Here is a 23395-nt window from a genome sequence, read left to right as displayed (position 1 = left end):
CCAGGTAACGGAAGGGAAGGAGACGCAGCAGAGGAGCAGCCAGGGGCAGGCAGGGTCTCCCCGGGAAATGGAGAGGCCGTGGGTGGAGAGGTGCCCCCAGCCACTGCTCCCTGTCGCCAGGCTGCAGCCCAGTGACATCGCTGCCAACACCTCAGGCTGCACTACATTGCTCTCAGATGCTGCTTCTCCGCTTTCTCTCCGGATGTTGCAGTAAAAGCTATTCCCCTGTGCACCCAGGGCAGAAATTATCCCCTTTTATATAGATTTCCCCTTTTCCTTGATTGTTTTTAGTCTGTTGTACCCGGTGGGCTGGGCCTCGCTGCTTGTTGTGTGGACTGCTGCTTCCCGGGCCCTGCCCTGAAATTGCATTCATTGGTTTGGACAGACCGTCCAGCAAGGAAATAAAAATCACCTTTTGTTTATTTGTTTTACTTGCTCTCCAGCCTCTGTAATTCACAGTCTAATCATTTCATTTTAAAAGGAACAACTGTCATGAAGGTTTGCTCTATTTACTATTAAATGGAAATAAATAAACATTTCATCTCCAGCTAGATACAGCCTCCTCCCTTTCTTCCTAAGTTCTTTCCTTCTCTTGTTTATCCCTCTTTTTCTTCCCTTCCTTCTCTCCCTTTTTGTTCCTCCAGATGCTGAAAGGTCATGAGAAGATGGCTCAATCCCTTTAGGTCCAGAAATTTGTTCCACAGGATTTTGTGCTACTTTTTCTTCAGAGAACTAGAGCTATGTCCAGACATAAGTACATTTCTACGGTTATCAGGGTGGATGAATTGATAGATATGTGGACATACAGTTTATTTCTGCAGCATTGTTAACAGTGAAGGGGGAAGAAAGTCACCTGTGACCCGCACTGTTCCACCAAAGGTACACAAGTAAAGTGTTGCATCACACTGCACAATCCACTTGCCAACCATGTTTTTATTTTTCTCCTACCCATACATTGCAGGCCAATTCTCAGGTCCCCACATGCCATGGGGCCATGGGGCTATGGAGCTGGTGACTGCGAAGTCCCCTCTGCAGGACAGGAAAGCTGGCCTCTGTGCCCCGGAGCTGGGGTTTCTCACCAGACCCCGGGGCTGGAATCCATCTCTTTCATGCACTGGTTCGTTAAGCTTTCAGGATTTGCATGGCTATCTGTACATCAGGTTTCTCATGGGCAACCAGGAAACTCCTTCTCTCAACCCTTGATCAGTCCACGATAAGTATAGGGGTTACTTTGAATCACTTGTATTGAGTCATTTTCTTTAAAGGGTCCTTGGGAAGCTCCTGGGGATTCTTGTAGCTCTGACTGATGGAGCTGCTGGAGAAAATCTGCACATTGAACTTTACTCTGCAGCACACGCTTGTTGGACCCTCAATGCACAGTCATCATGTGACCCTATCCACAGCCGTCCTCCCTTGCCCACTCCCCTTGGTCTCTCTGTGCTTCCTCTGGTGGATAGCCAACCCTTCCATGTTCCTGAGGAGTTCCTGACACCACGGTGACAGGGGCTGTTGTAGCCTCCCTCTCATGTCAGCTCCCTCTAACTCCGTTGCCTGCAGCTCCATTCCTTCCTTCTCTGAGAGTGTCTGGAGAAAACCTGCAGACATTCAATGGAGATCACTGGGCTCATGAACTTAGTTCTTCCTGTGTTTGGAGACATGTGTTTCTTCAGTTTCTCTTCTCTGAGCATCCTCCCATCCTCCACTTGGTTTATCCTTCCCATCGCCCCTCCTTCCAGAAGCCTGTGATCTTGGTTTCTCTCTTGGAACTTTTAAGAGATGGGTGTGCTTGGTGTTCAGAACACACACCAATGATATTTGAGTTTTAGGAGTCTTTAATTCTCTTTATCAAAAATATCCTCTCTCCCTCTTCCCTCTGCCTTTGAGCCGCATTAGTGTGGAGGAAGTAGACATGGAAGCTGCTATCCTCTTTCAGGAGAACATGAACATGGAGAACTAAAAGAAATAACCAAGTACAGGTCAAAAACACGAAAACTTCCACATAAGGTAGGGAATGTCTGAAATGGCATGAATTATCTGCAGAACTGCCCCAACCCCACCTTTTTGCTAAGGTAGATGTGGCCAGAAATCATGTCAACACTCAGAGCTCTGGCCAGGGCAGTAGATACTAGAGCAGTTCTCATTAGTAAGAAGCTTGGCAACCATGGACTCTATCCATAGACTGGAATACAAATTTAAAGGAAAGAATCAGGAAATAGAGAGAACACTGGCCTGGGAATTGAGAGGCAAGTTCTAGGTTCATGGCTGTTTTAGTCCTCATAGCCTCACAGATTATTTAATCTTTCTGGGCCTCATTTATATGTTAATGTAAAAGGGTTGAATATCTTTGTCATCCTAACTAGATCTAAAATTTTTTATTTCAACTTAAGCATCTGAGTCAATACCCAAATGTCCCCCAGCTTCTCTCCCTCCACAGTATGATGCAACATGACAAATAGGAGAAGGGCCCATCTGGTGGGGGTGTGCTAGTCTTCTGGGGCTGCCATAATAGTGCCATACACCCAGTGGCTTAAACAACAGACATTTACTCTCTCACAAATTGGAGTCGGGAAGTCCAAGACCAAGGTGTCCATAGGGCCATGCTCTCTTTGAGATCAATAGGGTGGGATCTGACCCAGGCCTCTTTCCCTGTGGCTTCTTCTCTGGATGAAATGATGGCATTTAGGGCGTGGGAAGAATGGGAGATATGAGGCTCGTTTGCACAGGATTTGGGGTTCAGAATAGATGATAAGGGGTAAAGACAGACTCTAGAGTGCTGGCTGGGAGGGGAAACCTCAATCAAAGGGGACATCCTGCTAGATAGGCCAGGCAGGGCCAGGAGCAGGATGTGGAGACAGCTCTACTGAGGAGACCCCTGGGCTCTGGGCAGGTTTGTTGTCCTGAGGGACCCTCAGAGTACTTTCACTCTGAGCAACTTTGCCGTGAAAATTTGGAGCCAGGCTCCTGGGGAAAAATGTCTCACAAGGAAAATACATCATTTTCCTCCAATTATTTTGTGGCAGAGGTCAATGTGATTGCTTTAAAAAGCACCAGTTTTATTACCCAGAAGGAAATACATTAGCCTTTATAGATGACAACAGACACGGGACATTTGAAATGCTAGAATATTGGAATGTGTTCTGGCTTCAGTATAGACTGTATGAATCAGATCCCATGAGCCACCTTTATAAACGGGGGACTTAAATTTCTCATGCATAGCCTACATTATAAACAAGCTGTTGTTGAAACACCCTGTGTTCTTGATTAAGTTCTAAGACCTTGGGCAATTGTCTTTATTATGAGAATCATGTGCAAATCCCTGCACATGAAATGTTTAGACTTTCATTTTTAATTATTCATGAAATGTGCAGAAACATGGTCCAATGCACATTTGAGCAGAAATCGCTAATGCCGCTGAACAAATCATAAACACCTCACCGGGGGGCGCAGGATGCAAACCTCCTTTCCAATAGGTGCATGATAATAATCTGCTGTTGCAAGGCCAACAGTGAGCCCATGTGACAAGCCTCAGCACCCAGACCCAGGGCTGGCTCAGCTGGGATGTCTCCCATCTCAGCCTAAGGGGAATTACGTTCAGCAGGCCTCTCAGACTCAAGACTAACACTAATTCGTCTGTGCTAAAGAAGCAACATAGTATAGTGTATGCTTCAGTGCCAGTGCATGGATGAAACTTTGCTTCTGATATGACCCCATGTATAACCTGACTTTATTGTAGGTCTATCTGAGCAGAAGCAGAGGTAACTATTAGAAAGACCCCAGCTCTTATGGGATGGAATGAAGCAAAGTATACTAACAATGATGGTCTGAGACATTTCTCTAGAGGGTGCTTCAGATCATGTGAGAGAATATATATATATATATATATATATATATATATATATATATATATGCTGAGGACACAAATATGAACCGGTTACTCACACAACAGAAAAATAGAAACTGTTTAAACTTATTAACAAAGAGACATAAATTACAACAGTGCTAAGTCCATTACCTTTGGAAGATATTTATCAGCACTAACTGCTGTCATGTGCTCGTCCAGGTTCTGAGGACGCAAAGATAAATCAGATAGGTGTCTGGCCTCCTGAGGGTTATATTCCAGTGGAGAGAGATGGACAAACAAACAAACCACAGTACATCAGAGGACGGTAAGAGTGATGGAGAAAAAACAGAGTGAAGTAGAAGGAAGTGGAGGCCAGCTCTCCATCCTAAGTGACCCAGGAAGTCCTGCCAATGGGATCACAGACTGTAGTTAAAATCTGGATATATTTTAAAGGTAAATGTGACAGTTTTTCTTGAGTTACACATGGAATAAGAGAGAGTGAGTGAGAGACAGACAGACTGCCGCTCATGTGGCTCAGAATGGCCAAAAATGCAACACACGGAACGAGGAAGGAAGCATCATGCAGAAACTAATGTCCAAACCTAAGTACTTAGAAATAAAAGACAGACACTCAAGTTATATTCTTTGAAAAAATATTCTTCTAATAGATTACAGAATTGATACAATTATTTTTATTTTTCTAATCTGAAGAATACCACATTCTAGGCACATTTAGTAAAGAAAGACCTCAAAGGTGATGGCATCAACAACACTCTAACTAGAAAAAGATATAAGCCATGTATCAGATTATTAATATAATCCCTAGTACATAATTTCTGATAAATATCAATGACCCAAAAACATGAGCATGGAAATATAAGATAAAACAAAAATATCCAGTAAAGTTATGAAATTATAACCTGACATTATTGCATCAGATAAAATGTAAATTAACACAGCTTTGCTGCTCCATTAATGTCCAGCAAGCCCACAATGCCATGAGCCACCTCTCCCAGAGTGTTGGCTGGATTTTAAATTTGGCACAAATTCTCTGTGGAGCATTTTGACCCTATGGAGTAAGTGTTTTAGCGTGTCTACATAGTTTGGTCCAGCAGTCCCACTGAAGGAATGTCTCCTTAGGAAAGTCTCAGGATGCGGTCAGTGATCTCAGTGGAGATCGTGGTTTCTACAGAGTATGTGGCCACAGAGGAACTTAAGCCTAAGGAGGTGTATCAGAGATAGGTAGGTGCATACAACAATTGCAATTTGGATGAACTCACAAGACATGTAAGCATTAAAGAGAATAAAAAGAAGTGTTTCAAACATTAACCATGTGTATCTCTGACAGATAACCCTCCATTTTGCAAAATAACATAACAACTTTTAATTAAATAAACATTATTATATCGCAAATTAACTTAAAATATATACATTGTGACCCTTTGAAGCTAGACCTATGAGTACATTTGGAGAGAAGGGGGGAGCTAAACACCCAGTAGCTGAAACTGAACAGGCTCAGTCTCAGTAAAAGCCATGATGGAAGGGTGCCCCTCTAGGGTGTCCTCCTCTCCCAGAAGGCAGGTAGATGCCCAGTTGCCTCCCAGAACAGCCAGTGCCTCCTCTCTGGGCCTCTTCCATGTGCCTCTACCGTAAACACAAGAGAAAGAGGCAGGATTTACTACAGGACTGCATTCTTCCTATGCTGCCTCCTTAGCAGATGCACCTTTGGGGCAGGAGACATCAATTAAAGATCAGGGGCTGAGTGAAAGGCTGGGGTTGCCCTGCAGTTGGCTGACCTTACCCACTGCTCCAAAGAGTCCCCATTTCCATCTTTATTGATTAATCTCTATTAATAAACCTGCAGGATTGACAGCCATGTCACAAGGCTGAGAGACTGTGGCCATAGGTGTTAGGGAAACAGCCAGCATGCCTGACTGAGGCTCCAAGTCATTACAAAAGAGCCCGTGGCGTGTTTTGCAACTGGGGGGCTGGGGCCATGGCTTACTTGAGCTGGGTAATTATTGAACTGACCCTTGCAATTTTCAAAGGACTATCACTTCCTTTCTAAGATCTGACCTTTGCCTGCCTCTCCTTGGAGCAATTTCCCACCCCAGGGAAGTCTTGTTGTGGAGTCTGAGGACCCCCCTGCACACAAGAGACAAGAAAGGACGAGGCTGTGAAGTAGAGTCAAATTAAACTTCTGTGCCCCTGCCTGCAGGTGAGCAGGACCTGCAGCCACCAGGGTCCTGAGAGCATGTGAGAGTGCCATGAGGCAGCATAAAAAGCAGCATGCAATGGCTAAATCAGGGCATCACACTCAGTTACCCATATGGAAAACTGCCCCATAATCTGCAATGCAATGACAAGTGACTGTGGCAAATCTGTTTGTCTAGTTGAAACAACAATATGCAAATGAAGAAGTGAAAATCCAGGGTCACATAAATATAGGTGTGGAAATAGAAGGCGGAGCAAACACATTTGCTCTGCAGAGATGCCAATGAGGGGGTAGATTGGGAAATGTCCTTAAATGAAGGGATCTGAGGTCTCAAAGTGAGTGCCTGTTCATATCTCACATCACAAAGCATTAAAAATGCTGACTTGCCTTTTCAGTTCAGACATTTTGTTCTTTCAGTCTTCACTTATAAAACAGTTTCTCAATCAGCTAGTGTCCAGAGAGAAGACTGACCAGGTCAGGATCCTATCGGGATTCTCAAACTGCAGCAAAGTAACCTGGGAGCTTGTTAACATGCCGATTCTGGGGCCTTAGTGCAGCTTTCCTTATTAACTCACTATCTCTAGTTGTGGGATGTGAGAATCAGGACTTTTATCAGGAACAAACACTGATAATAACAGATCATATCATACTTAGATTTGTTATACTAAATTATAGCAATTTTAATATTTGTAAAATTTATGTAGCCATTTATTTAATTTATTTGCAAAAACTGGATAATTAGATAGTATTAAAGTAAACATCATAAATCTCTGTCTGTATATATATATATATAGAGAGAGAAGTGACCTAGCACCAAATTTACGGTGATGAAATATACTTAGCCTCATTTCACGAACCTTCTAGCAGCTGCTCACCTCTCATCCATGTGATCTTTCTACACGGGGCTATTGGAAGGGATCAATAAGTTTGTAGATGAATGTGAAGTGTCAAGAATAATGTCGGGTACCAAGTAATACTCAATAAATTAGCTTTAAGGGAAAAGCTATGAAGCAATAGCAAGAATATAAAGCTGGAATTAGACATGTATGAATGCAATTACATGAGGCAATGTGAGTGCTTTCCAATATTTGCATGAAATAGGTGGTCAATATTGCAATATCCTAATCATTATTATCACTGTTACTCTTGTAATTCTTCTTTTCCATTCCCACTGTCACCAGTCAATTTAAAGTCTTACCATCTCTCACTTGGTCCCTTGCTATACCTTCTGACTTTCTCCCACCTGCCTGCTATATCTCTCTAGTTTGAGTTTTGCACATGCTCAACGAGGGGATTTGTGCAAAAGGCTAAGCTAACTTCAACTCTCCCTAAGACATTTGTCATAATTCCCACTGACTCTACCATACTTCACATCTCCCCATTGTTGTGCATAGGATGAACACCAATCATTGCAATAAAAATTCTGGACTTTTAATATCCACACACCTGACCTTCAGTTTCAGACATTTGTCCCCTGATAGTGTTGTCTTTTAGTTGCAAGTTTGAATCACACAATCTTGACCTTTAAAAGAAACACCTATATTCTTTTCTAGATCTCCCATTCTTTAAAGTCTTTCTTAGCCTGATCTTCCCCTGAAACCATTATAGGATCAAACCGTCCTTGCCTTCTCTCTTTATTGGATAATAATTTGTAATGCATTTTCATGGCAGAGACATTTTATTTTTTAAGGGAACTATTCTCTCTTACATACCTCTCCTGATACCTTTCTACCTCTGTCCCCTGTCTGTGACAACATGGCCTGCCTTGTTCTTTTACATTTCTATATAAACTGTGCTAGAGCCTGACACATGGTAGGTGCTTAACACATAATACAGTTAATGTTTACAATGATTCATTCTATTCCTGGAACTAAAATGCACACCAAACCTTATGAGCTGGGAGTTTATTATTATTATTATTCCCATTTTACAGATGAAAAAACTAAGGTATGAACAATTGAAGTGGTAGTTAGTCCAAAGTCTCAAAGCAATAAAGCAGTGATGCTGGGGTTCCAAGCTGGGTGTTTGACTATGCAGCTTGGTGTTTAGTCTCCTTATGTTCATCAAATCATCAATCATCTTGAGTTGATGTATGAAACTTTAATTTGTGTACATGTCATATGTGCATCAAATCCTCTTTATGCTGTGAGAAGAGCACATGAGCAGCCCAGCCTTAGGAGAGCATGTATTGGAGGTTTCCCTATAGTACTGACCCACTATGGTCCTGCTCCTTTGTAGCCTACAGCATGTCTCTTGTGCCTGGATAGGAATGAGCTTCCCTCTATGATACTGACATAAAATGAAGCACCAGGATAAATGCAGGTCTGGGTCCCATTAGCACAACATTATTGAGTTAATACATGCAAAGCATTTAGAGCAAACTGTGAAGGTGAGAAGATCAAACCTGTCACTTTTAGGAGACTCTCTTTTCTACCTTCCTCCTGCACACACATGCACACACTTCCATAAATCTACAGAGGTCAGAAGTTTCTATAAGTTTTTCACCCATGATTCACCAAAGTGCCTAGTACAATGCCATAAATATGGACTTAATTAAATGTGTAGACATATGTTTTATTTCTATGAGGATATAATCTTTCTATAAGAAATAACCTGGTCTAAATTTAGATAGATAAGATCTGAATAAAAATTGAGGGCCAAACAGTGATCTAGATTGTTCGTATCACCTCATACTCCATTGACAAAAAACTTTTTTGTTTAGAATGTTTTCTTTTATTCTTTGCACATCAATCAGAAATGCATTTGTGAGCCTGCAGTGGACACAGAAATGTATAGGGTAAGACGTTTAGGTATAAATTGAGATTCATTTACCCATATAAGCACTGCATTCGTTGCCATAATTTTGGCAAATAGTAATGTTAATAGTTAACCAGCCTGGCTTCAACAAGGACCATGACATTCTCTTACCTTTACAATGGAGACCTGTATTGTGTTGGTTTCACCCCACCCCCATCTTCTAATCCTATTTTAAAACAAAGCACCGTATATTTTATTTTTGCCTCCCAATTTTTCTTGGTCTTCCCTAGATGGTAAATATACCTTAGTGATAATATAAAAAGATACTGTAATCAGGGAGTTGTAGGGTGTTCTGTAGATGGGTGGATTGCATTGCTTTACATTTTCAGAAATTAATGCTAATAATCCTAATTACTATGAATTTCTGGTCTGTATTTATTTTAAAAATGCAGCATGGTAACAGTAAACCAGAAGATAAGCAGGTATATACATAACTGCACAAACCTTTTCCTCTAAATAGATGATTACTTACATTTTCACTTTCATATTCTGATTATGATTTTTTCCTTACTGGTATATGATTAAAATATTTATATGTTCAGATGGCTTGTTATCAGTTTCTGGATAATTAGAAAACAGGTTGCTAGAACTATTACTTTCCAACAGAACAGTGACAACACGCAGGCACTCCCTGGCGTTCTTCACTATAAAAGCCCGTTTGAGCACTTGTCCATATTCTTACATTATTTCCAAAATATTTGGCAAGATGAAAAGTCACTATTTCTAATATTATGTAATCTTTTATTTTATAATTATTATTTATCAAAAACAACTTAGATCAGGTAGAGACAAAGAAAAAAATACATAGTAATTAATTAATTTTTTTCCCAAGCAGCCTCCTTGATGGAGCCAACACAGGCAAAATGCCAGTTAACAGTGAACCTTCCACAAATGACAGCACAAATGTATTTGAAATACAAAAGCACTTCACTCTCTCTGTTCAGATGGCCATCAGTGGTGCTGGCATCTGGGCCATAAGTTACTCTTACTCAGAATTAACTCAGATGGGAACCTACCAGCTGGCTCATTCCCTCTAACTGATTGTTGGTTAATCACATCGCTTCCCCAACTAGGATTCTTTAACTTATTTTTTTTTCTTTGTTTCTAACTTGTTTGCTCTCACTAATTGAAGAAATGTGCCATGTTTGAAAACAAACAAAAAATAAATTGGATATGCTGGTAGGAATACCGCCCTGAAGATCGTGCCAGAAACATGTGGGTGATTCAAAACAAGCGGTTCCCTTCCTTCTTTTTTTTTTTTTTTCTTCATTTTAAGAGCTATTTTAGGTCGCATGCTGAATAAGCATAACTTGGCAGAGCCGCTGAGAATAGGCATCCACCCGTCCCTCGGAAATGCAGGCCAGGCCGGCTCCAAGTGCCTGGCTCTCCTGAGCCTTCTCAAAGGTTGATCTAAGGGGAGCGCTGTCAGTTACGACTCAACTTGCATTCTACACTGTCTGCAGTTAGCAGCCGAGAAAGTTTAATTCTGAGCTGTGAAAAGATTCAATAAGTCACCACAAATCACCCCGACTAAAGCCCAAACTGAGTAATTTACACAGCACTTTGTGATCTTCAAACAGTTTGCAGTGGGCGATTATTCATGCCCGACATGGGGCCGCTGGGTCCAAGCTCCCTGTTTGTTCTAAGGCCGAGGAGAGGTGTTTGAAAACCGCAAGAGACGACCAGGGGCCCCCAGATCATGGCTAATGTGACACCCCCAGGCCTAATCTTCTTAGAGCACTGGGATAAAATAAGTATCCATTACAAAATCAGCCTTCATCCTGCCCCCTTCTGAGCCCGGCCACTCTGATAGCCAGCTCGGAGACAATTGCGCGATTCGAGACTTAGGCAGGTTTTAGGAGCCGGGGCAGGAGGAGAAGGGGCTAATCTCCACATTTAGTCCATCTGTACTTGTGGGCCTGGCTGGCCTGCCCCTGATAGATCAAAAGGAATTGGCAAAAATCAGATTAGGGCTGGAGAAAAGGGGGGAGGTCCAAGCCCTGTAACAGCCACATTTTTCTCCCGGCCTTGGATGTGTATACATTTATTAAGACCATGCGGTTAATCCCATGAGCTTTCAGTGCATTGTGCTTGCCTTTTCTTTTCACCCCCCCTTTCTTTCAACAACAACAACAAAAAGCCATTAAAATGAAATATTGTATTAATTATAAAAATAAGAGCTATGGCTATCGAGGGCTAGCAGGGTTGTGCACATTTAGAAAAATCCAGCAATTTGGTTGTGCATTGCAACCCACAGCTGGCCTGCCCACCCGGGAAGGGCACAGGCCGGCCTTTTCTGGGACTGAGACACACGGCGGAGCAGTGTGAAGTCAGCGGAAGAGAAGAAGCTAATTATTAATACAGGCTGCCACCAAGTCAGGCTGGTGGTGGGGCAGGTGTAAGAGCAGCTCGGTGACATCTGATCTCCTGGCGTCACTACCGCACTGCGGAGCTCGGTGATAGAGCAGGGAGAACATATGGGATCCACCAATTAAACCAACTCTTGTTTCCTTCTTGAAAACATGCTGCCGTGTGAGGCACAAGGAGGTTATTCCCTTCCCTGCTCAGGCGTTTGCTTTTGTCCGAGGTCCCAGCTTGCCTCTGGTTCTAGCCTCTGCATGAACACACGGGCGCTTACACCTCGAGATGCGTGGACAGATGGGGAAGGAGAAGGGGGCGAGAGGGATTCACAGTCTTGCTGCTGTTGGCCATCACCTGCTGTTTGTAAACAGTGGCATGTGGCCACCAGCCGTGTCCTTCAGGCTAGGAGAAACATGTGTGCCGATGAGGTAAATGTGCAGGCGGCCACCTTGAGTGGTACCCACCTAATGGCGGGCACAGCATACACAGCTCTGTGGGGCCCGGGCCAGGATGGGGACAACTTGCTGGTGGGGAGGAAACTTTGTAAAAGGAGCACCGGCCCCTCTCCTGGAAGGCTGACTAAGTCCCTTCTTTTTCGGTTTCTTATAAACCCCCACGCGGTGCCAGAAGAGAGCCGGGTGGCCGCTGGGTTTTGGCAGTTGAGCTCACCTCATTAGAGTGGATTAAGTCATGATGCTGAGAAGGATAAAAGGTGAAAAGCAAAGAGCTGGGGACGGTGGCTGCAGACAGCTCCCAGTGTCATCTGTGTGTGGACGCCATTATTGACTGGAGCCCATGTGGTTCACACTTTTCAATTACCGTCTGCTGGAAAGGTGGCCGTAATTGCAGAGGCTGAGGCTCTGATGTCAAGGGGCCACTCAGCCCTCGTCACCTTCTCTGATGCTCGACTCCAGGATGTTCAAAGGCAAAGGTCCTGAGCCTGCAAATGTCCCCAAGGGCCCAGGGAGGGGGGCAATGCCATTAAAAAAAATTAACAAATAAGAAACACACCCACACTTGCAAGGTGGTGATGAAATCAGCCACCATGATTTGAATGGGGCCGGGGCCTGAGTGTTTTGCCTCGAGTTGCACTGAGTGCCAATCTTTGTTACTCTCTCCCAAGACTTAAAAATAATGAAACAAGAATATAAATTCAGGTGTTCCGTGGCAATGCACCTTTGCTGTGTGTGTTTCTGCAAGTGTGGCTTTGTGGACTGGGGCCACGTGTGTGTCTCTCCCTGTTCCCTGTCAATCAGACATGTGTTACTTTGGCTCAGATCATAAAAAAGAAGGACAATCAACTTCAGATTCAAGTGGTGTTATGAACAAGGGGTTAGGAAGTTCTTCTATATTGTTGGGGAGAAATGATTGTATCTAGTAGAGCTTATCTACAGCCAGGAAGGAGGGAATGGATGGGAACGGTGCAGATCAGATAAACGGTTGGAATAAAAAGAAGGAATTCTTAGACAATGCTCCTGACTTGCTCATACTTCTTTTTAACCAGCTGTAATGGGGATTTTTGTTTTTAAACTGGGGTTGAGGACTTAGAATTCTTGAAAAGATTACTGAGAAAACCCTATCTTCTGAGCAGCAGGCAGGAGGATGGGCGTGTAGCTATGTTGGGTCATTGTTTGGGGTTTTAGAATATGCAGAGGGCACTCTGAACACACCAGATCTTGTGACTTCCTCCTCCAAATTGCTGAGTCCGGCCAGGGCAAAAACCTAGGGCAAGCCTGGTGAATATCGTGTTGCTGGGTGTTGGGAGAACTCTCTTAAGAAGTGAAGCATGCCAGTGCACTTTGGTAAAAAATAAATAAGGTTTAGCCTGGTCGGTGTGGCTCAGCAGTTGAGGGTTAACCCAAGAACCAAGAGGTTACTGGTTCTATTCCTGATCAGGGCATATGCCCGAGTTGCAGGCTCAATCCCCAGTAGGGGGCATTCAGGCAGCCGATCAATAATGTTTTTCTCTCTTTGATGGTTCTATCTCTCTATCCCTCTCCCTTCCTCTCTCTCTAAAAATAAAAAAAATAAAAAACGTTTTTTAAATGTATTAAAAATAAATAAGATGTTGGCATGCATTGAAATGTTATGCATCATTAGGAATTTGACTTGAACAGCCTAAGTAGAGAATTTCTACTTAGAGGAAGCACCCTTTTGAATTATCAGCAAAGGTGAGCTCAGAGAGCTGGCTCTCCTTGTGTTTAGTGTGTGTGTGTGTGTGTGTGTGTGTGTGTGTGTGTGTGTGTGTGTGTAAGTGTGTAAGGTGCCACCCATCCTCCTTCAGGAACAATAAATCTTTCAATGATGATTCTGGAATGCACATCCTCTGATGAACACATGGTGCCTCCATGGCCTTGTGCCTCCAGATGCCACTATCCCTGGGCCACTCCGTGCTCTTGTTCAGAGCCAGTTCCAAAGGCGCAACCCCCAACCAGTGAAGACAGCATCAGAGAAGGAGCTGACCCCAGGAAAGGAAGGCAGCCAGCAATGTCAGGCTAGAAAAGGAACCCTGAGAACATGAAACCAAAATGTGTGGGTGGCTGGCTGGGGGCATCTGGCTCACTGGGTAGAGTGGCTGTAATAGAAATGACACTTCCACTCCTGAAGTCTGGAGATCCAGGAGACAAGGGAGCTGACGTGTGACCATTTACCTTCACCCCTGTTCTAATATAGGAGATGGGGCCCAGCTCTTTGAATATCTCTGAGTAATTGCCAGGTGGCTCCAGCAAATGCAGACTTCTAGACATCAAGCCAACTTGACAAAGATGCAGGGTCCCCTCCCTCAGTTTTCTGGTGACAGAGTCAACTCTGTACTCTGGGTCTTACTCTGAGTCGCTTTTGATGTCTTTCTTCTTTCTTTGGAGATGGGCAGCTACGGAGAGGGTGGAGATTTTAGCACCATTTTTGTTCCATCATCTTGATTGTGTGGCATGTCCTGTGCCTGAAGCCCAAGGATGCTGCTAATGATATGACACAAGAAAGGCCCAGAAGGGTAGGCCACCCTCAGCTGTCCATGATTTGGAAGCCGAGCTCTTGCCTTCTGAGAGAAGGGCATTGGACTGGATGACCTTTGGTTCAGCAGGTCCCTGTATCTCCGGTCTATGATTGCTCAGCTCACACCTCCTACTTCAGGGCCAGTGCTGCAAACCTCCTGATGGACACAGATGACCAACAGCCTGCTCTGAGTGCAGATCAATGGCACTCTGCTGCATTAACACCTGTCCCTGAGTCCTATGCAGAAATAGTGCCCTGCACCTTAATCTGACCATGACATTGGAGGGGATCTTCTGGTGAGTACAAATAAATTCCATATGAACACAAACACCAATCAACTACCAGCTTTACTTTTTAATAGAATCAATTTAAAAGATTTACTAATAATTTTCAAGTACATAACAATGTGATAATAAGTGTGAATATATAGTCTTCTCTGTATAATCAAGGTAATTATATAAATCAAAGGAAGATGTAATGTAACAATGTGAATTATAAGAACGTGTAGAAACAGGCATATGTTAATATACTGAAACTGGGTATTTATTAAATGAGCTCATTATTCCTATTCAGGGAATTTGGAACACTTTATCCGTTTTGTGTTTCCAGATCACAGTATTAGAAACAGATTGAGGAAATGATTACAGTTGTGCTGGATGATTAATTATTCCTGTCCAGGCCACGCATTCCTTGTGGCTGGTCCTGGCCGGCGAGCTGTCATCACCGTTACTGTCCTAGAGACCTGAGGTATCCACGTAGTAGGCCTGAGCGTGTCATCCACATAAATAAGCCAAGGTGCACCAGGGCCCAGGAGGTTGTGCACATAGTGCAGGCCCACTGCTGTTCTTTCAGGAGGAAATGGTGGGGAGAAGCCAGCTTTTCAGACCGGAGAGTCTGAGAGTTGAATGCAAGAGGGGCATGAAGCTCGGGCCTATGCCGATCGTGGACCTGGAGAGGACACATGGGTCAGAAAGCCCTTCTCTGACACCTGTTTTGATGCATAGTAAGCAGTCAATTGTCCAGCACTGGGCCTCCCCTTGGCTCAAAGTAAACACTCAACAAATAAAACAGTACTTAACCAAAATTATCTAAAAAATTATATGGATTACTGTTCCTCCCTTATGCAAGCACATTCACCTGATAGAGAAGAGTGCCCTAGGCCTCTGTCTTCATGGAAAGTCTCTTCTCTCACTTACAGTCCCGAGAAGTCTTACCTCTGTGCTTTCAATGTCTCCGAGTCCTGCTATATCCCCACTGACAGCCCACATCTCGTGTGCCACATCGTCCAGTGAATGCTTGTTGAATGACTCTATCCGATGACCTTCATTGCCTTTCTCAAACCTTACTTTCTCCAAATGAGATTGGACAACTCAGAGGCCCTAATGAAACCACAGAGGAAAAACCTCCATTGAGTCAAAGCATTTGTTACACCAGCCAACCAATAGCTAATTAAGGAATTCTTTCTTATTGATTGCTATCATATTTAATTTATTTTTTGAAAAGCAGAACAGAACCCAAGAAAATAATATTTCTGAACTAAGTTGTTTTTAAAATAACTTATCCAGCTCCTTCCTGACCAAATCCTGTATCCACAAGAAATTGTGGGGTCGGGGGAATGGAAGACAGAAAGTGGTGGGGCCAGGAGTCCCTGTAAGTAGGGAGTGGCCACCAATCCTTCGGCTTCAGACCATCCCTCTGCCTTCTGTTCAACAGAACTGTGCCAAATGGTGCATGCAGTAGGGTCCTTAGAAGAATATCTCCTTTTGAAGGAAATATATTCTTTTTTTCAATATTAATAGAGTTCATTCACACATCAAAACAATGAAACAGCAGTGAAAAGTTACTTCACTCCCTAGTTACTAATTAGCCACTTCATATAGGTTTACTGAATGAGACAAGCCAAATAAAAACCACCAAAATAAAAATTGGCAAGCCCCTGAGCACGAAGATGCCCTGTGGATTGGGGTTACACCCATGAGGTGCTGCTGGTCCTCTGGATTCCATATTGTTTGTGAACACAAGCCCCCACTGTAAAGTCGGGACAGCAATGACCCAGAACCCACAGGGTTAGGATTAAATGAGATGATCTGCGGTGTGCTTACCACAGGTGCCTTGAACTTTATAGAAACTCATTAAATGAAACCCATGGATAGCAAAAGTAATATTAGTAATAGTAGTATTAACAACAATAATTTATCTGTGTTATTCAGACACATTACAGCAGAGTGATAATGTCAGATTCACTCACAGGACGTGTCGCCACTTTCCCCAGGGGAAAATCCACTCCGGCTGTGTAAGGTTTCAGGGTCCTGGCTGAGTATCCCCGTCAAGGCAGCGTGACTGCACCTAGAACACCTCCCTCCTGGCGCAGCTTAAGAAACATGAATTCCTCAGCCTCGCTCAGGAGCAAACACTTTCATTATGAATTGCTGTGAGAAGGTTCTCATCCCTTTGCTACTCACCATCTCAGATCTTTAAGGATAAGCTGCACAGTTAAGGCCATCTGATCCCCATTTTTCCCTTAGACAGGCCCCCTTCCCGGTGCCTCCAGGAGCTCCCCATGTCACCGCACTGGGTGTTTATTGTGATCACCCTAGATGTGCATGGGGCTGTAGATGCGTTGTCATGAAAAAGGCTCCTTTGCATGCGGGATCTCCTAGCACTTCTGGAAACTGAAGCCAAGCCCTTAAGGGAGAACTGTGTGTGCTTGATTATGAGAAATCCACACGTCCTGCTTGTCCTGATGCGCCGGCGGCACCGATGCCCCCTTGGTTCCACATTAAATGCAGTTTTACTCCTTGCGGGGATACTACTGGTGGTCCCATCACGCGTCCATCTCTAAAATGCAACCATCATCTTCATTCATAGAAACATTTATGAGAACACAACAACGACACAAACTCCCCCTTTCATTTCTAGCAAGGCCGGGCCAGTTCTTGGATGAGCAGAGTTTGTGTGGTGTCATCCTCGGAGAGCCTTCCACACTGGAGGACGACTTTGTGAGAAGGTCACAGACGTGCATGCATTAGCGAGGCTGGCGTGGTGCGATGGCCCCGGTCCCCCCAGTCTCCAGCAGCAGCTGCGTATTAGATGACGCCCCCATTCAACTGCTAAGTGCTGCTGCGGCCGCTTTATCGGCCAGTCGCCAGCAGGCTCAGGGGAGAAGCGCTATCTCCTATGGCCATGAAAATTGATATTGAACATGGGAGGGGAAATCTCACAAGCTGATAGCAATTAGCTAAAAAGGATTTGCGACTCCATGATTCATCACGCCAGGGGACCGAAGTCATTTGCAGAGGCTGTTTTGAGAGTCCCTGTGTGCGGCTCCGAGCTCTGCCTCTGTTTATCTCTCACACTGGGCTGTGACATTTCCGCCTCTCAGAGCCCTTTCTAGAACAGAGGATCCTTGGCCGGACGATTCTCTCCAAGATGATGCAGTTAGGAGGTGCTGGAGGTGGGCTCAGATTCCAGCTTACATCTCAGATATCCATGTAGGAAAATGGAAGACAGATTCTTTCACAGTTTGCTGTGCTGTTTTTGTTTAAGAAATTAATTTGTGCCCTATCCAGTTTGGCTCAATGGATAGAGCATCGGACTGCGGACTGAAGGGTCCCAGGTTCAATTCCAGTCAAGGGCACATGCCCAGGTTGCGGGCTCGATCCCCAGTAGGGGGAGTGCAGGAGGCAGCCAATCAATGAGTCTCTCTCATCCCTGATGTTTCAATCTCTCCCTCTCCCTTCCTCTCTCTGAAATCAATAAAAACATATTTAAAAAAAGAAATTAATTTGTGACTCTGGGTCAGTAAGAAAATCATACCTAAATTAATTAATCAAAATAATAATGTTAAAGCATCTGAAGGGCCTAGAGATTATATTTTTAAAAGCAATCCTGGGCCCAGGTAGCTGCCTCCTTATCCTTCATGGCTGAGTTACACCAGCTTGTTGGCCCACTGGCCGCCTCCTGGTGGGGGGGGGGTCCCTTCCCTGTGGCAGGTTCCCCATCTCCCGGTGCTCCCCTGTAGCGACTGAGCCTTCCATTGTAATGATAGAGCATCATTTTTCTATTTCTTAAATAGATGGAGTTTGTGCTCATTTTGTTACAAACGATGCAGAAAATTACCTATTAAGTTACCTCGGGTAGAATTGGGATCCAGACCTGCATGTGATGGGGGAAGCTTACATGCCTTCACGACCTCTGAGAAGGGAAGGAGCACTTAACCTAGTTGCATACAGCATACATCTCAAAGGAAAGGTTTATAAGTTTATACTATTGATACACATAAAAAGAGTATTTATATACTATCTACTTTAATTTTTAATTATTTATGAACATATGCTCGTTGAAATGTAAAGCTTTTCTATGAGAAAAATTACCATAAACAGACCCCCCCCCCAAAAAAAAAAAAAAAACACACACACCAAAAGCCACAGGTAACCTCATCACCAATTACAAAATGAGATTCAAGCAGCAATGCCCTCCCATGCCCCACCATGTGACTGGAGCATGATAACACATCCATTCACAGAAAGGGTTGGCCAGGACAATGGGGTGATGGCAGTGCTCTGGCAGCCTCCAGGGAGAGCCAACCTGAGGAGCCAGTTTGCCCAGTGTTAGGCCTCCCCTCCACCTTCATCTGGTCCAGCAGCCTATGGGCACCTGGACTACAACCTGTGGGCACCTGGACTTTGGGGCCCTTCGCAGCCCGACCACCATGTATTGGTTAGGGACAGTCGGCCTCCAATGCCAACATAGGTTCTGGCTTTCTCTCCCTGCCCATGGAGCGGCCCTTGTTTCACTAGCTTATTTTATCTTGGATCCCCTGTGTAGTCAGACGTGCCTTAGTAGTGATTTTATGGCCAGCAGGAAACGGTCCATGAAACAGCGTGGAAAATGAGAAGGAAGGAATGCAGACATACCGAAGCACTTGAAGAAATGTAGGTGTCTCTGGGGAAGGTAGGATGGAGAGAGAACAGGCAGGTGGTCAGGGTTGCTGGGTTCACACTCCAGGGGAGACACGAGGATTCTGGGATGTGGATTCTTTGGTCACAGGCAGTGCCCATGGGAAGACCTCGGAGACCTCCATTTTCCCTGCTTCTGAGGGAAAACAGTGAGGGGCTCAGGAGGACCAGTTTCTGTAGCATCAATTTGGCAAACCCAGAAATGGTCCTTCCTTTGGGTTAAGGAGAGGTAGGGGTGAAACATTGGTGGAGGGCTTTCTTTCCCAGGTTTGCACAGGGATTTTCCACGGGCGGTAACGTGATATCAACACACAGTGGACTTGAGCAGGATTCAGGGGCTGCTTCAGTGTGTGTTCACAGAGCCCCTGGCAAGTCTACTAGGTACGTAATCAATTACAGTCAACCTGCTTTTAACGTGGTGACAGTATTCCTTACTTAAAAATCAGTTGCACTCACCACCTTTGTAAGTGCTAGAAATCAGGGGACCATGGCAGTAAAAATCTCAGGGTTTCTGAAATTCATCTCTCGCAAATTCTGTATCCATGGGCAATGCAAGTATCCTGGGAGCACACTTCGTTCTTCCCACTTTCCTCTCGCTCTTCTTGTCCTCTTTTCCCAGAGGTCGTACCTCTTTGCTTGATGGCCTCCAATGCATGAGCTTCCTGTTAATTATTTCAGAAATGATCCCTGCTGCCCGCTCCTCAAAGTTCCAACCTCAGGAACCTGGAAATACCCTCAGTTCCCTGAACTGTGGCCTCCTCTTTACTTGCTCAGTTTTCCTCTCTGGATAGATGTTGTGCAGGCTCAGGACTCCCAGGGTTATTTGGGCTTGAGAAGCACCTCATACCCTGTGCTGAGGATGAGCCACGAGCTCAGGACAACTGGCGTCCTTATCAGATGTGCTCCAATTAAAGTGCCAAGGAATCCTGTGCGTCCTCCACTCTGAGACTGAAAAATGCTACCCCTCCCAGCGCAGGGCCAGAGTGGGTTATGTTACAGTCGCTACATTAGAAGTGAGCTAAGTATCTCGGTGTGTCCTTTACACCATGTTCTGATGTGGACACGAGTCCTGCTTAGTACAACAACTGCTCAGAAACCCGCGCTCAGGACTGCTGAGGGCGCAGAACCCTGGCGGGAGATGCAAAAACAGGTAAATGTATCTGCTCCTGGAAACCAGATCTCATGACCTTGAGTCCTGGAAAGGTCAAAAAGTAAAATGGAAACAACTATGCAAGTTCAGAAGAGCCCTTTTGGGACACGTTTGGGGAGGGAGAAAGCCTGGCTTGGAGAATGCCGACAGGAAATGTACCCCTTGTGTTCTGGCCTCTGAGGTCCCAGGCACTGTTCCCAGTCCGACTGCTTTAACCTTGAGAAGGCCAGCTCCCCACCATCACTTATCCATTTTTCAGTCTAAGAACCTAAGTTGGTAATGTATGGGCTCAGGTCAGCTGGCACCCAGGCTGCAGGAGGATTTGGCAGTGAAGGGAAGATGCCCCAGGTAAGGCTTTGCACATTCTGAGCCCTGTGGGAACACCTGTCCTGATGGATACCTGTGTTCTTTTTAGATGAGACTCAGAGTGTGCCTTTACTGCTCCCACCCTTCCCCCAATTACCCGTCTGCTCCTGTTGGCATTCTATTTCTTTTTCATGAACACTTACCATTTCCTTTCCTTTAAGGTACATCTGTCTGCTAATCACCAAACTCTAACATACTTAAGGAGTAATGGTCCAGTGTAGGGACTGCGGGTGTGGCTCTGAACCAGGTGGCCTGGGTTTGCACCCTTGCTCCAATGCTGGTCTGCTGGGTGGCCTTGGGCATGTTCCCTCTGTTCTAAGGCTTCATACCATAAATTGACCTTAGGATCATACCTCTCTGTCAGGGGGTCTTATTATGAATGACTTAACTATATTTGGCAAAGTACTTAAAACGGTGACAAATATAGTAGATCCTCTTTTAACATTGTCCATAGGTTCTACAACTTTCAGAGATGTATAAAGAAAACAATTTTACCCTAGGCTAATTGATACAAACAAGGGTTAAGGTTCTATGGCATCTCATCAACGTTATAACAGAATGATGTTGAACAAAACATTATTCAAGGACTGGCTGTACACACTTGTACACATGCGTACAAGTTACTTATTAGTAAGAATGGAGCTATGCCTTCTTCGTGTCCTTGTGGTCCCAGTGCCAAGCATGGTGACATACCACAGACTAGAAGCACCAGAGTATGCCCTGGCCCTTCACCCTCTGCCCAGCTCCTGACCAGGTTCAATGGGCTGAGCAGCATGGAGAGGCTTCAGGGTGGCCCACCAGGTTGCCACCTGGTCCTTCAGAAAGGCCGTGTGCCTGTCAACTCTTGTGCTCCCTTGGAGTCTCTGGACCCTACCGGCTCTCATTTCCTCTAGTCCTTGAGCTCCAATAAGCAAGACCTCAATCTAAACTTGTGGCCTGGAGCTGCCTATGCTCCCAGCAACTGAGAGGCATTCATCTCCCATGGAAGGGCATTTGGCCAATGAGGGGCAGGCTGAATGAATACACCCTTCCCTTACACCCGCTTTCTTCAGACCATCCAAGACCAGGTAATATAAGGCTCCTTGCAGGAGGATCCCACTGGGTAGACACGTTCATCTCACAAAGAGGTTTCCTACTTCACAAGGCATCCACATGCTGACCCTCCTGGTCCCCACAAGTGACCTCTCTGCCTCAACTCTGCTCTCTGGGCAACCAGGGCCTTAACCTGACTGGTGCTTCCCTCTGAAGTCAAGCAATTTCAAAGCAAATGGTTTTTCTGCTGGTTCTAGCTTCTTAAAAATGACAAATGTAAGCCACAGACACACGGTATTTTCTCATTTTCTTTGGCACCAACTTGGTTTATTATTCAAAGGATAGTCATGATTGTTGTCTTAGTTTTCTGGCATTGATGTAACAAAGTCATACAAACTGAGTAGCTTAAAACCAGGGAAATATATTGCATCACTATTCTGGAGGATAGAAGTTTGAAATCAAGGTATCCATATGGTCACTTTTATTCAGTGACTCCAGTCGAAAATCCTTTCTTGACTCTTTCAGCTTCTGGTGCTCCAGGCATTCCTTGGCTTGTGGCCGAATCACTCTACTCTCTACCTCCGTCATCATATGACCTATTCTTCCACCTGTGTCTTTTCTTCTGTGTGTTTCTGTATCTCATATCTACCTCATTGCATTTAGGGACCACCTTGATAATCTAGAATGATCTCCTTTCTAGATCCTTAATCCTATCTGCAAAGTCCTCCCCCCTACACACATACACACACTTTTTTAAAAATAAGGTCCCATTCATAGGTCCCCCTGGTTAGGGCTTGGGCACATCCTTTTAAGAGGTATCATGTCATCCACTAGAGATGTCTTTAGTGCCATTTATGAAATAGTTAATTTGAGCAAATTGCCTGAGTGACAAGTAACTTACCCCTTTGACTCTAGAAAGCACAATATTAGGAGCCATAGAACCATGAGGAAAGAAGGAGGCAGATTAATTCTTCACAAAGCTTTTCATGATTTATTTAATTTTTGTACAAAACCCCATTGTGTATTTTACCAAGCCTGATTTTTATTTTTGTGAGTATGATGTAGACTTAGCATAAATCATGGTGAATACGAACATAATTTGCTGATTTTGCAATGCCGCTGAGCCTTATGCTCACAGAATTTTGATTGCTTTGGAACTACATTTATTTTAAGGTTTTAGTAAGAGAAACACAGAAAAAGCCAAGTCCCAGCCAAGTCCCAGGTTGTGTGTAGATACCCATGGCTGGAAGAGAAGTTGTCTTCCCTGCATCCTAGCTTAGCCCTTGGGTTGCTGCCCCAGGACCTGGGATCTGGTGGGCCCCACATTTGCTGAACGACTTCTTGTGACCAATGAGTACAATGCAGGACTTGGGGGTTGGAAGAAAGTGATGGGAAATATGGTTGGAAAGTAGGTTGCTTTGGCTTTAGAGGCCTCCAGCAGGTAGCTTTTATTTTACCCGCTAGAAAATGAAGAACTTTGGAAAGCTCTAAAGCAGAGAAGAGTCAGAATATGGACAAGGAAGGACCAGACATTTCAGTACTGGGGTATCTTCTGATTTGCATTGTGTCTCCCCAAATTCATGTGTTGAAGTCCTCCTTGGAAATAGGGTGGTTACAGAGGTAATTAGTTAAGATGAGGTCATACTGGAGTAGGGTGGGAT

The sequence above is a fragment of the Cnephaeus nilssonii genome (assembly GCF_951640355.1).
Source record: "Cnephaeus nilssonii genome assembly, chromosome: 2".
Taxonomy (NCBI): domain Eukaryota; kingdom Metazoa; phylum Chordata; class Mammalia; order Chiroptera; family Vespertilionidae; genus Cnephaeus; species Cnephaeus nilssonii.
Note: the sequence above shows the minus strand (reverse complement) of the source record.